We start from the raw sequence: 12562 nt of genomic DNA, 5'->3' as shown, positions 1-12562 counted from the left end.
ACTTTAGGAGAGATGTGGCACTCTAGTTGGGCAGGCAGCTGATGAAGACTGGGGCCTGCTGCACACTGTTAAGACATTTTCCATGAAGATCAGAGATGAACCGAGGTTCACTGGTTTTCAATAACCAAGTTCACATTAATAGAGATTCACAAGGAGACACATTTTGAAAAAGGGGAGATGATTCTCCTGACCTCCTTATGCACATGCTAGTCATCTTGATAGAGAAATATTTTCAGGTGTGCAATAACAATTCAATTCAGTTTATTTATATAGCACCACTTTACAACACATGTCATCTCAAGGCACTGAAATGGCACTGCAAGCATGCTTCTAGCAACAATGGTGAGGAAGAACTCCCTTTAAAAAGGAAGAAGCCTCCAGCAGAAGCAGGCTCAGTGTGAATGTATATCTGCTAAGGCCGACTGGGGTTCAAGGAGACAAAAGCAGACATACGGAAAGAAGCAGAGATACAAAAGGCAACTGTAAAAGGCGGCCCTGTCCAGGTAACACACAGTCAGACAGACAAGCTCCGAGCCAGCTCCCATGTTAGAGCAAGAGAGAACATCCAGCCAGTCAAAAAACAGGACTACACTGAAAAACAGGCAGATGTAGAGCATCTGTAAACAAAGGTGTTGATGGCAGCAGCATAGCTGAACAAAAGTGCCTCGTCTAGCAGCAAAGTTCCTCTCTGTGACAAGCTCACTCACAACAGAAAAACCTCAGTGCCCCTAACACCTTTTTTAAAATGCTGTAATGAGATATTAGGAGAACTTTGCAGACACTGAAACCCCAATAAAGGGATGTAGCATTTTAAAGAAGATATGGCCTCCCCATTGATATAAAAGAGCCTCAAAGTTATCAAGTTGGATAGGCTATAGAATCCTGGGGTGTAAGAGGAACTGTGTAGAAAGATTTGCTGCAATTTAAAACATACTAATACCTTATACAATTCAAGTGCAGTTATTTAACAAATCAGCCTATGAGCTGCAGATGGAGCAAACACAGACCATATTTTCCACTTACTGGAAACAGTAAGTTCCTTCCAATTTCAGCCTATGTGTTTCCTGTCAAGAAGTAGTATTTCCAGTAAAATGAGAGGCAAAGGCACAGAAGCACGTCTTGAATAAATCATTAGATTCAGTATTCCTTACTAACCCTAAACGTAAATTACATTATTTGGTAGGAAATGATGCATTAGTGGGGAAAATTTCATTTGGGTCAACAAAAGATACTGATGTCAAAGTGAATGACTGGGCTGGCTGTTGTAACCCAGTTTGCGATGTAAGGGTGAGGAATGGAGGGGGGGTAGAGCTGTGTAGAGCCTCTTTGTCTGGGATGGACTGGTGCAAAGCAATGACTGGCCTGGTTCTTCGATCTGGAGGTCAGCCAGGGCTTGAAGGGGAGCCAAACGTAAAGAAGCGGCCACTAGGTCCCAGTGTGACACACAAAGCGTTCTTTCTGTGCTCCACAGGTCTACGGCAGCGCAGCATGTCTCTGATAGGCTGTTAGTGTACATATGCATTGAAAGAAAATGTGAAAACGAAAGAACTAATTACTGGTATTCTACGGGGAATATCCAGAGTTTATCTTGTTTGCTGCTTTGTGCTCTCTACTGGTCTATATTTTCTCTGTTTTTCAATTGTGTTTGATAAGGATTTATCTGAATGAAACCAGGTTTTCATGAGTTAAATTCTGCTGGTTCTTTCACCAAATTATCAGAACCCCTAATCTCACCTCTCTTCGCCCTTTATAAGGGGCGGGGGGGGGCTAAGGTCTGGTGTGGGTTTGCTGTCCCAGCTCCCCTGGCTGGTTAATGAAGCCTAATTAGCTTGATTAAAGCCTAATTAGGAACTAAGGGTAAAAGGAGACTGGTCCTTGTACGGGTGACCTTTCACCTTTGAGCTTTAGCCCTTTTCCCCTTTAGATCAGCGTAACATAGGAAGAGGCACTAAATGAGCCAGACGGCTGTGTGTGTAAACAGAAGGTGGTGACGGTGTCCTGTTGATACACAGCAGCGCTGGTCTCCCTGATGCTTTACCTCCTTTGCACACCTACACATAGCTATGCTCACACATACACTCTCACATAAGAGAACAATTAAAGGATCACATCGTCAAAGAGGTTCCATTTGTTAATAACCCTCGCTCACTGCGATCATTTCCTCTGGCTGATCAAACAACAATCACAAATCCTTTGGGGTCAAGAGATTTTTGGATACGGGGATGTTTAAAAGCTAGTGTTGCAACCCAGAAATCTACAGCAATCTACAGATGTTATGGTTTCACTGATTTGCAGTTTACTCTACACAGTGAAATGATCACACATTATTAGACTGCAGTGATTCCTTTTTGAGCAAAAAATAAATTTTATCAGGTCTTCTGTATCACTCAAAATTACACACATCCTCAAATGTACAGGGGCTATGAAAAAAGCAATGTCCCATTACTTAAGCTTGGGAGTAAACTTAGTCCTTTATCTGAAGCATTTCCCAAATGTTGTATAGCCAGCTCTTGGAAATTAGACAGGCATCTGTCATTGCTGTGTTCAAATAGGATATAAAGTTAAAAAAAAAGTTAAAAAACAATCCACTGGACTTTACCAAGTATGATAATGTTTTGCTTCCCATTACGCAAGGTTTTTGAATTGAACAAGCATCCGGGATGGTTTTTTTTTTTTTTTTACTTTTTTGGAATAACTATGACCTGGATGACTGAGAATCTTCACCAGGAAATAGGATCTAAACACTTCTTTTGAGCCTTTACATTCTTCTGATGATTTTCTGTTCAATTATTTTACATTTTTGTTTTTTTGCTGTATTTTTATAATGTCTTTCAATATAAGCCTGATACTTCTATGTTTTTTTTATTTTGTTGCAAATCTATTGAATACTGGTGGTTTCATTTTGAGAATTTTGGTTTCATGTTTTACTTTATTTAAAGGAATAGTACACCCAAAACATGATTAGCCTTCATTTTCTACTCACCCCCATGCTGAACAACACTCTGGAGTACTTTTTTGATATCTCAAATGCATCTGGAGATCTGGGAGGCTTCTTGCTGTCTGCTGACATTCAAATAATGGAGGTCTATGGCGCCCGAGGCAGAAAGGTCCATAAAAGTCCACAAAAAACCTGTCAATATTCCTCCATACTGCTCATCCAATGTATTCCAAGTGTCCTGAGTGGGTAGCATCCAGAATTTACTCGAAACGAAGTCATTTAGAATGTTTTTAGAGCATAAACAGTAGTGTATAGGATTTCCTGAAAGCGCGCACATGCGCGTTCACGACGCTACGGAAGCCGGCAGACCAAACCAGCGCATTCAGCTCGGCAAAGAACTCATGCTCTTCCTCAACACTGAAGTCCTCAGACATTTTTCTTTCGTTGTTTCTTTCTTTGCACAGGTAAACAGCACATTTCTTCTTCTACGCTTGCATTATTGGCAGAGCAGACGCTGAATGCGCACTTTCATCTGGTTTGGTCTGCCGGCTTCCGTAGCGTCGTGAACGCGCATGTGCGCTTTCAGGAAATCCCATACACTACTGTTTATGCTCTAAAAACATTCTAAATGACTTCATTTCGAGTAAATTCTGGATGCTACCCACTCAGGACACTTGGAATACATTGGACGAGCAGTATGGAGGAATATTGACACGTTTTTTGTGGACCTTTCTGCCTCGGGCACCATAGACCTCCATTATTTGAATGTCAGCAGACAGCAAGAAGCCTCCCAGATCTCCAGATGCATTTGAGATATCAAAAAAGTACTCCAGAGTGTTGTTCAGCATGGGGGTGAGTAGAAAATGAAGGCTAATCATGTTTTGGGTGTACTATTCCTTTAATCTTAAAGCACTTTAGTCCTTACTCTTACTGGTTGATTTAAAATACTTTGCAAATAAACTTGGACTGTGTAGGATACATGTTTCTTTCAGCTGTTCTGTAAAACTTAAATATTTCACATCCTGAAATGAATTTAACATGATGATTGAATTAGCTATAAAGATAATAATTCAACCAATCTTTACTGATGTGAAGGGCGATTCCAGCCAAAATGGTCCTGGGTCAGAAAAATAACATTTTTAATTCTGTCAATGGGATACATTTTTCTTGAAACTTAGACATCTAAAACAGTAGAAAATTTTAACTTTAGTTTCATACGTAACATATGCCTTCTGTGTCACAGCATCAAATGTAGGCCAGTTTCAAAATTTAAAATAAAGGCTAAAACAATGATATATATTTTCTCATTTTTTTATATAATTTCCAATGCAAAAACTACAGAGTCACACCGTCTTTTATTGAGCAGAGGCACAAACAATCACAGTCACTCAATGTCTGATATATTAGAAAGTTTTGAAAAAAATCTAATCGAGATTAAGGTCATTGCAAATGTTACGTACGTAACAAAAATTTGCATTTTCTTTATATAGAACAAAATATTGACCATATATGGCCTGCATTCTTATTATTTAAAGGTAGGATGAGTAAACAAACAAAACCAAAGAAATCATAAGGGTTTTCATTTTTCCCTAGTGAAAATTGGCATGCAACGCACATAACGTTACGTGCGTTACAAAAATGTTACGTTTATTTTTGACACAAAAGAGTGACAATTTTCGTTTTCTGTTTCTGATATTTGCTTTTGTGCATGTAGACATATGATATTTACACAACAGACCTAAATTCATAGAAGATATCTTCCTAACCACCAGCTCCTACTGGAACTGGTGGTGCCAACATCCTCAAAACATTGTGGGGCTCGTAGGGAAGGAGATCTGGGTGTCCGGGCCAACACCGCTTTCCTTTTCTTGCAGGTTTCACGACACTGACTTCAACATCGGGGCCAATGACTAATAATACCTCACCAGGGAAATTCTTGCCATAATATCGAACCAAAGCCCAGTCACCTGATTTAAGAGCATCACTTACTTGCTGCGGTCTCATTGGTACCATAATTCACAATCCCAGAAGTTTCTGTATCTGCATCGGTCTTGTACAATTCAAACTTTTTCCAATCACAACAAGCAACTACATGCACCTTGCTGATACCTGAAGGATCTTTAACATCTTGCCAGGGGTTTTGTTTTGACACAAACTCTGAAATTTCAGCTGCAGATGAATGACTGTAACCCCAACTGCAACTTGATAGAAATCTTCTGAATTCGGAACCCTATTTTTTAGTCATATAGCAGAACCTCCAATTCCGTGAACTACACCTCTATATATTCCTTTGGAAGCCCTGCAAGTTATGTGTAGACACATACTTCCTTATTCAATAACAGCATGGTTTCCGAACAGAAATGGGTCTAAGCATGAATGGCTTTATCATTCCTTTACAGAAGAAGACTTAGAAGTCAGTTGTGTCAGAAAACTCTTCCTTACTCAAACACAACATGGTTTCAGAAGCAAAATTGGTCTTCATAGGAAAGGTTTCTTGCAGTTTCCTTGGTATTAGTGGCTTCATACCTGAACCAATTATTAAAAAAGACTACTAAAACAACACTTTATTTTGAGAAAAATATTTATTTTCAAGTAAAAACAAATTACTCTATATTCATAGCATGCACTAGAAATAGGTTTTTTCAAACACAGTTCGGACGCGTAATGCACGTAACATTTTTTTTGTAACGCACGTAACGCCAGAATTCCCCATCAAAAGATTTTAGTGTTTCGTAAAGCCCCAAAAACAACTGATATGACAACTATATAGGAGGTTTTCAAACTATAACCAAGAGAAATGCACTAATTTGCACACTTCACGGACTTTGGAGGGTTTCTCTGAATGTAACGTACATAACGAGGAAAATTAGGCTGTATTAAAGAAGATGGTGAAGGGATGGATAGTGTGCTAAGTTTCCATGAAAGAATACTCATCCAGGACCACAAATTTTTTTTTTTAAACAATGGAAAGTCCAAGCAATAAAAATATAGTCCTATTTATCACTAAAACCTGTGTCCGAACTGTAACGTACGTAACGTGGAATGGCCCTGAAGAGTATTTGCCCCTTAACCTATCTATCAACTGCTTGCCCCCCATTCAGCATTTGCAATAACACTCATTAAATCTTTCATATCACTGTGGATGAATTTTTGCCTTGGTTTCTTTGTAGAGTTGTTTTAATTCTGCAGCACATGGTGGTTTCACATCATGAACAGCTTGTTTAAGATCTTGTTAAAGCACTTTAATTAGATTAAAGTCCAGACATTTAATTGTCCACCATGAGACCCTCCATTTTTTGAGTCATTCAGAGATGGGCTCATTTCTTTCACTCATCCAGGAGTCTTTGCTCAGTTTTGACAAAGGCTGAGTTGAACTCTGGCTTCTTCTGGTTAAAGCCTGTTATGTAGTTGCCATGACCCAGATGACTGAAAAGTTGAACTGGCATATCTCTGTCTCATTTTTGATTAAAGTAAAATAACCTTAACTGAGCTAAGCAAGACCTGCAGAGCTTGAGATGTTGTTCTGGCTTCTATTGTGTCAACATCAATATATTCTTCACGTGCCCAAGGAGAAAGTTTGATCAGCACCACTCTGTTCCAGTTGGGGAATAATGGTTTATGTAGTCGTTCAATGAGAGCCTTAGAAATGTTTTTTTTTAACCCTTTTCCATTCTAAAAGATTTCAAAAACTTTTTATCATCTTTTGATCAGGACATGATGTTTTGAAAATCTTTTACCCACCATGTAGTCATCAAGGTTCGGTTTAACCTGTTTGTGCATTTTCTAGCTGTGGACCTTCGCAGCTTAAGGAGCCAAGCTGTTAAGATGTTAAATTTATCATTTGTCATCAGATCTGGATCAGACTAAAGAAAATTAAATCAGGCTCCCAAAATAAATGTAATTACTTTAAACATGGAAACATTTGAGTGTCCCAACAACATAATACGTCAAGACACGTCAGCTTGGTTTAGGAGTGAATAGAAAGTTCCTCTAACAAAGTTTATGTCAAACCCATTATAATCTTTTAATATCACTTTAAAGTGGAATTTTTTCCAGGCATCAATTTAAGGTGATTCTTTCAGTAAAGATATATTTTCCTAAAGAAATCCTCTTTCTCTTTTAATGTTTGGGACTGTGACCAGGAGTCTACTGATATGTTGCTCTTTGTAAATTAGTTTGCTGCTCAAACTTTAAGCTTATCAACCTTTTTACTGATAGCATCTTGTAAGAAAACGTCAGCTCCAATATTGCAATTTATTTTTGCTATATTAAGGGTTGTACATGTTTTTTTATTTCACATGAGAAAGATAAACAGATATACTTTCATAACCTAACTACCTCTAAAGGTGATGCTCCAGTGGGCTTGTTTGTTTCATTTACGATGAAGGAGTGGAGCCAGAGGTCAGAAAAACCCAAAAGGTGATGTGTGATGTGTCTCATGAATCATGCCACGTGGTTCTGGGTCTGAGTGTGTGCGTGCTTTATAGTCTGTGAAATAAAAACTGGGCCGTGCAATGCTGGAAGAACGAAGGGGATGGGGTCATGACATAATCAAGCACTGATTTAACTCAAACTGCCAACACACGTACACAATCTCCCTTGGGCCTGAGATAACCAAGTCAAGAGCCCAGGGGTCAGAGGTCAGGGCTCTGGCTCATGGGGAACACATGGAAGGGATAAAAGGACTCTGGATTCCATGAAGTGTGAGCGGTGACTGACTTATTTATGAATCCAGGGAAAACAATTCTGTCTAGGCCAGCCTTATACATGTAGCTGGAGTAATACCGAGGAGAAAACAAATACGTCTTTTTCCATTGAAGTGCTTTCATACAAAAGTGAAACCTAAACTCGTGCTATGCTGTGACAGGCAGGGCTTTTGATTTGGTTTGGTGAAACTAATTCTAATGCGTGTTATTTGCTGCCTAAAAGACACATAGACCACTATCTGTTTTTCAGAAGTAGTAGACAATTAGCCTGAATGTTTTCATAAACTAAATGTGATCGTTACAACATAATTAGATGTGGGATGTAATTTTATGAACCCTGACACCCTCATTACTCTTAAATACTGTGCTAATGCAGATGAGGGTGGATTTATCCTTTCAGCTCAAACTTATACAAACTTTTCGGTTTTTAGCGAAACTGGAGAAAATATGTTTTTCTTTTTCAATTCCTATATAAATGTAGTCATTTTAAAAACCCAGTAATTCATAAACTTTCAGCACTACTTTTAGCACCGCTGTCTCTCTGTACTTACCTTCTGGACATTGTCCTTCATTTCTTTGAGGTTCTTACAATTATTTCTATCTTTGACTACAAACCTTTGCTTTTCTGTAGATTGAGGTTTGCACTATGATTAGGCCATGACCATGATTTGTAGCCATGACACAGGCCCAATCACCACCACTCCACTAATACACTTAAAAGCCGGTATAAGTTTTTTATGCTGGCATGCTTGTTTGTTTTTTCCAATCATCATAATGTGCAAGAGACAGCTTTTTAGGCCCATACGGGAATATGTTTTTGTGGGTTAGATGGTATGTTGAAGCCATGACCTTCAACATGCACTCTGAAGCAGTTGAGATTACAACAACAAAACAAAAAAAAAACTATTTTTTTTAAGACTGAGGCAATGGTAATTAAGTGTGTGTCTTGTCCAAATGCTATGATGAAATGTTGCAGAAAATTGATGTAGGAGGATTTTTGCCTTGTCTAGAACAGTGATGACCTTGAAATGGACTGTTGTGATAAAGAAAGAGCTTAGACAAGAAGTGAACTTCTGGATTCACTGCTCAACCCATATTCCAACCATAAACCAAGATCATGAGATTAAGGATGAGTTGAGAAGACTGAGAGAAAGGTGGGTATGAACCTCCCTTCAGAGGGTTGCTGATCTTAGCCATAAATATACGTTGAAGAGAGTTGTCGTGAGAGTGAGGTAAACTTACTTTTCATTAAAACTAATTAACTTGTTGAAGTATCTGATCAGGATAATGTACCTCCTGGACATCTAAGCATAGAGAATTCTGGGTATGTCCCACTCAAAAGAAGACACATAACCTGCTGAAGGACTACAGATCCTTTTCTAACCTCAGAACATTTTGTCTTCAATAAGTGGGTCGCCGAGGAAAGGGATGGGGTTCATGGTTGAGTCTGTGTCTTTTTTCTTTCCCTGACAACTTTTTCTTAAAAATATCACTACAATCAATTTATTTTATTAAAGCCAACTGCCTTAGAGAAAGCAACATTCTGTTTTAAAGGTCTTGGGCTATAACTTGTTTCTCCTAGAAAGTCATGACTATTGTAAATGTCTTAATGTTAAAGATGATTTTAATGACATTTATAATGATGCACATTTCTAGGCAAGTCTTAGAAAAAGCAAATAATTTTTTTTATTTTTTAACAATGGATTTTTTTCCCCAAAGTATGTGCAAACAAATGTTATCTTGTTGGGCTGTTTCTTTTTACAAGTCCACATTACAGGACGCGCATGAAGATGAGCCAAGGCAATATGCAGTGAGTATACTGGGAAAATGTGTTCAGTGTAAATTTGTTAAAACTGAAGATAAAGGAAGATGCTCATTGTTATTAGTTTTTTCATTAATACCATGTGTGTTTGATGAACTGTCTAAAACTATTAAGTCATCATCAAAACACAAAATGAAGCAACAAGTCAGCTGGATGGGTCGGTTCCAGTGTATACGTTTCCTGTGGACCAGAGGGAGAAATTAAACAATGACTCCTGATTAATTTTTTTTTTTTTTTTTTTTTTTTGGTGGGAGAATTTGATATGCCAACTTCTTCTTGTAGCTGTCCAGTTTCTGTATCATCAAGAAATGAGCAGCTTCTGCATTCTTCCAAGAAGCTGTTGATGCCACCCTTTCAGCCTGCAAAAAGTCTCCACTTTTTCATCTGTAACAACCCTTAACATTTAGGTTAAAAATAAACAAAAGTATTGATTTAACTTCTTAAGTAAAAGGAAAAGGTACAGGTTCTGAAAGGTACTCAGGTGGGAAAATATAATATTCTCCTCCAATAAAACCAAACATTTTTTTAACATCTCTACAAAAGAATTTCAGGCACACAGTGTAGCTCATTTGGTTACAAATTACCATAAAAAGCACAATTATATGTATTTTTTCCTTAAGATTTGAGAGAGAATTATCAATCAGTAGCAGTTCCTAGTACCTTCACTGTTAATTATTTTAGAGGCGATACAATTAAAGAGGTTCTCCTTATGAAGGCCTTTGAAAGAAAATGTTTTTCTGCCTTCATTTTTGTCATGAAACATGACAGGAAGTAACGTGAGGTAAGAAAATATAAAAGGTTAGAAGGCAGCGGGACTAACAGTCATCATGTCGTTGAGCTCATCACCTTAGGACCCTCAGACAATAGGGACGAGATGAAGAAGACGGGAGCCAGCAACAGACGCTGACCGAGAACAATGAAGCAGTAATGGCTCCGACACAGTGAGTGGAGTTTAAGAAGCTTCCTTCCTGCCCTCATTTATCAACTCATATCTTTCCCAGTTCTTTCCTCATTGCAGTCTGTGAAATGGGCTGCTTTACCTTTACATCCTGATAACACCTTTGCTTTAAAATAGTTTCTCTCTCTCTCTTATCGACATAGCAACTCTTATAACTTCAGTTGTAAGTGATTGGAATAGCACTTCACCTCTCTGTGTTTTGATTAAAACTACTACCTTGCCTGAAAGACAGAGGGTATCAAGTTAAGGTTTTATGACTTTTTTGTGTTTTGACAGGTTTGCCCCAGATCTTCTGCATGGAAAGGCTATCCAAGGAGATGGAAAACTTAACATGGGACACTGCACACTCATCGTATGTCCAGAGTTGTTTATCTGGTTTCATTCCTCATCTCAAATTTCAAAGCAGTCTGATGGCAGAGGAGTCTAAATGAGGAAGGTCTGTCTGGGGTTACCATATTTATCCTCCTATCTCTGCTTGTTTTACCCAAGACTGACTCTTTGTGTGTGATACTTGAAAAAGGATGTGACTGTTATCGTAACATCCTCTGGAGAACTGAGGGTAAGGAGTTAAAACCTTCAGGAAGTTAAGTTTGCAAAGGACAGCCAGTTTTGACTGGGAAAATATCAGCAGGCTCATGGTGCTGGGGGAGTGCTCCTCCTGTCTTTCTCATTTACTGTGTTCATTGTTTCTCTGCAATAAAGAAAGAAGATAGATCTGTGGACAGGTTATGAGCTACAGTATATATATATATATATATATATAGTACATAAAGACCAGGTGGTCTCAAAGAGGCCTTAGCTATTATGGATTCCATGTAATGCTCCTGAGTTAGATTAGAGCCACCGCTTGAACTTCGAGCCTATTACTCAAGTTAGGGTGACCAAACGTCCTCTTTTGCCCATGTCCACTTTTTATGTCCCGTCCAGGACATCTGGAGGGGGATTATAAATGAATAAAAATGTCAGTTTTTCACTATTTTTTTTCAATGAGACCATTATCGTGTGCTTAAATCAAATGGCGCTTTGAAAATAATACTACAGTACTTTGATATATGATGTAATTCTCGAGAGAACTGCCTTGAGCTAGGCTCTAGCGAGACAGCTATTCTTGGACACAAAATCTCTAAATGAAGTTTCAAAAACTGTTTTGCACATACGTTCTGCTTACAACAAGAGTGAGGCTGAGAACGTGTGCAAAGCTAGGCACATATATATTCAGTATATAATAAAGTTGTTGAATATCTCAGTGTCATAATGGGCTTTAAAGTTCTGACCCACATGCAGAGAACCACTCAGAGACCAAGGTAAAAGTTAACTGGTTTATTGAGGGTTGGCAAAAACACAGATGGATATTCTGCTGGGTAATACTGTTGGACCTCAGCGGACTGGTGAACTGGACCCGGAAACTGAGAAGGGGAGATCACAATGATCCGTTCAGGGACCGTGGGAAAAAAGACAGAGGCTAGGATATTGCTTGAGAGGCACTTACGTTTTGGGGTGCTCTTGGTTATTCCTTGGATCCAGTTTGTGGGGTTAAATGCAGAGAAGAATGAACTCGTTGGAGAGCGCACAGGCAGACTAACATTAGACCCAGGGGAGTAAAGGAGCGGACTGTCACTTGGTTTTCCAGAAGTGGACTTGAACGGATCATGTGGAGCTCAGTGTGACTCAGTTAATCCTTCCAGGGCGGGTAGAAGGTCCAGGCTCATCCAGTGATACAGAAAGGCTTCTTTCTGAAGAACAAAGACAAAGCAAGTTTAGACTTAGAGAGACAAGGCTAAGGTTAGACTCTGCTAATCTCAGTTTGGCTAGAGTACCCAATAATAGCAAACACTCTGGCGTTGAGGTAGTGACAGCCTGCTGCTCAAATACTCCTCTGGTAATGACCCAACGAGCCGCAGGTGCGCAGGGAGGCCCAACGAGGACAGGGCACCATCTGGTGCTGGAGAAAAGAAAAACACAAAAACAACCCACACAAAATGGAATCCTAACACTCAGAGCTCACATGGACACTGAAAAAACATAAAAAGGCTGCAGAAGGTGAGAGATCTTTTTTGAAGTTGAATGAGTATTCTGTTGGACCTGCGAAAACAGGATGTTTTCCTGCTGTAAATGCAGCATACTGTGAAACACCAGAA

At 39.0% G+C, this 12562-nt stretch overlaps 1 long non-coding RNA gene across 1 annotated transcript; it reads right to left on the bottom strand.

The window, feature by feature from the left end:
- Positions 1 to 11739: 11739 nt before the first annotated feature.
- LOC119792727 lies at positions 11740 to 12298 on the bottom strand. The gene is made up of 3 exons (XR_005282024.1): positions 12242 to 12298; positions 11914 to 12157; positions 11740 to 11830 (listed from the first exon to the last, which is right to left on the bottom strand). It is a non-coding gene; the product is annotated as an uncharacterized LOC119792727 (long non-coding RNA).
- Between the last annotated feature and the right edge of the window lie 264 nt (positions 12299 to 12562).

Source organism: Cyprinodon tularosa, unplaced genomic scaffold (assembly GCF_016077235.1).
Source record: "Cyprinodon tularosa strain WSP-4 unplaced genomic scaffold, ASM1607723v1 ctg43, whole genome shotgun sequence".
Classification (NCBI taxonomy): Eukaryota; Metazoa; Chordata; class Actinopteri; order Cyprinodontiformes; family Cyprinodontidae; genus Cyprinodon; species Cyprinodon tularosa.
The sequence above is the reverse complement of the archived record's forward strand: the minus strand, read 5'-3'. Positions and strand labels throughout refer to the sequence as shown.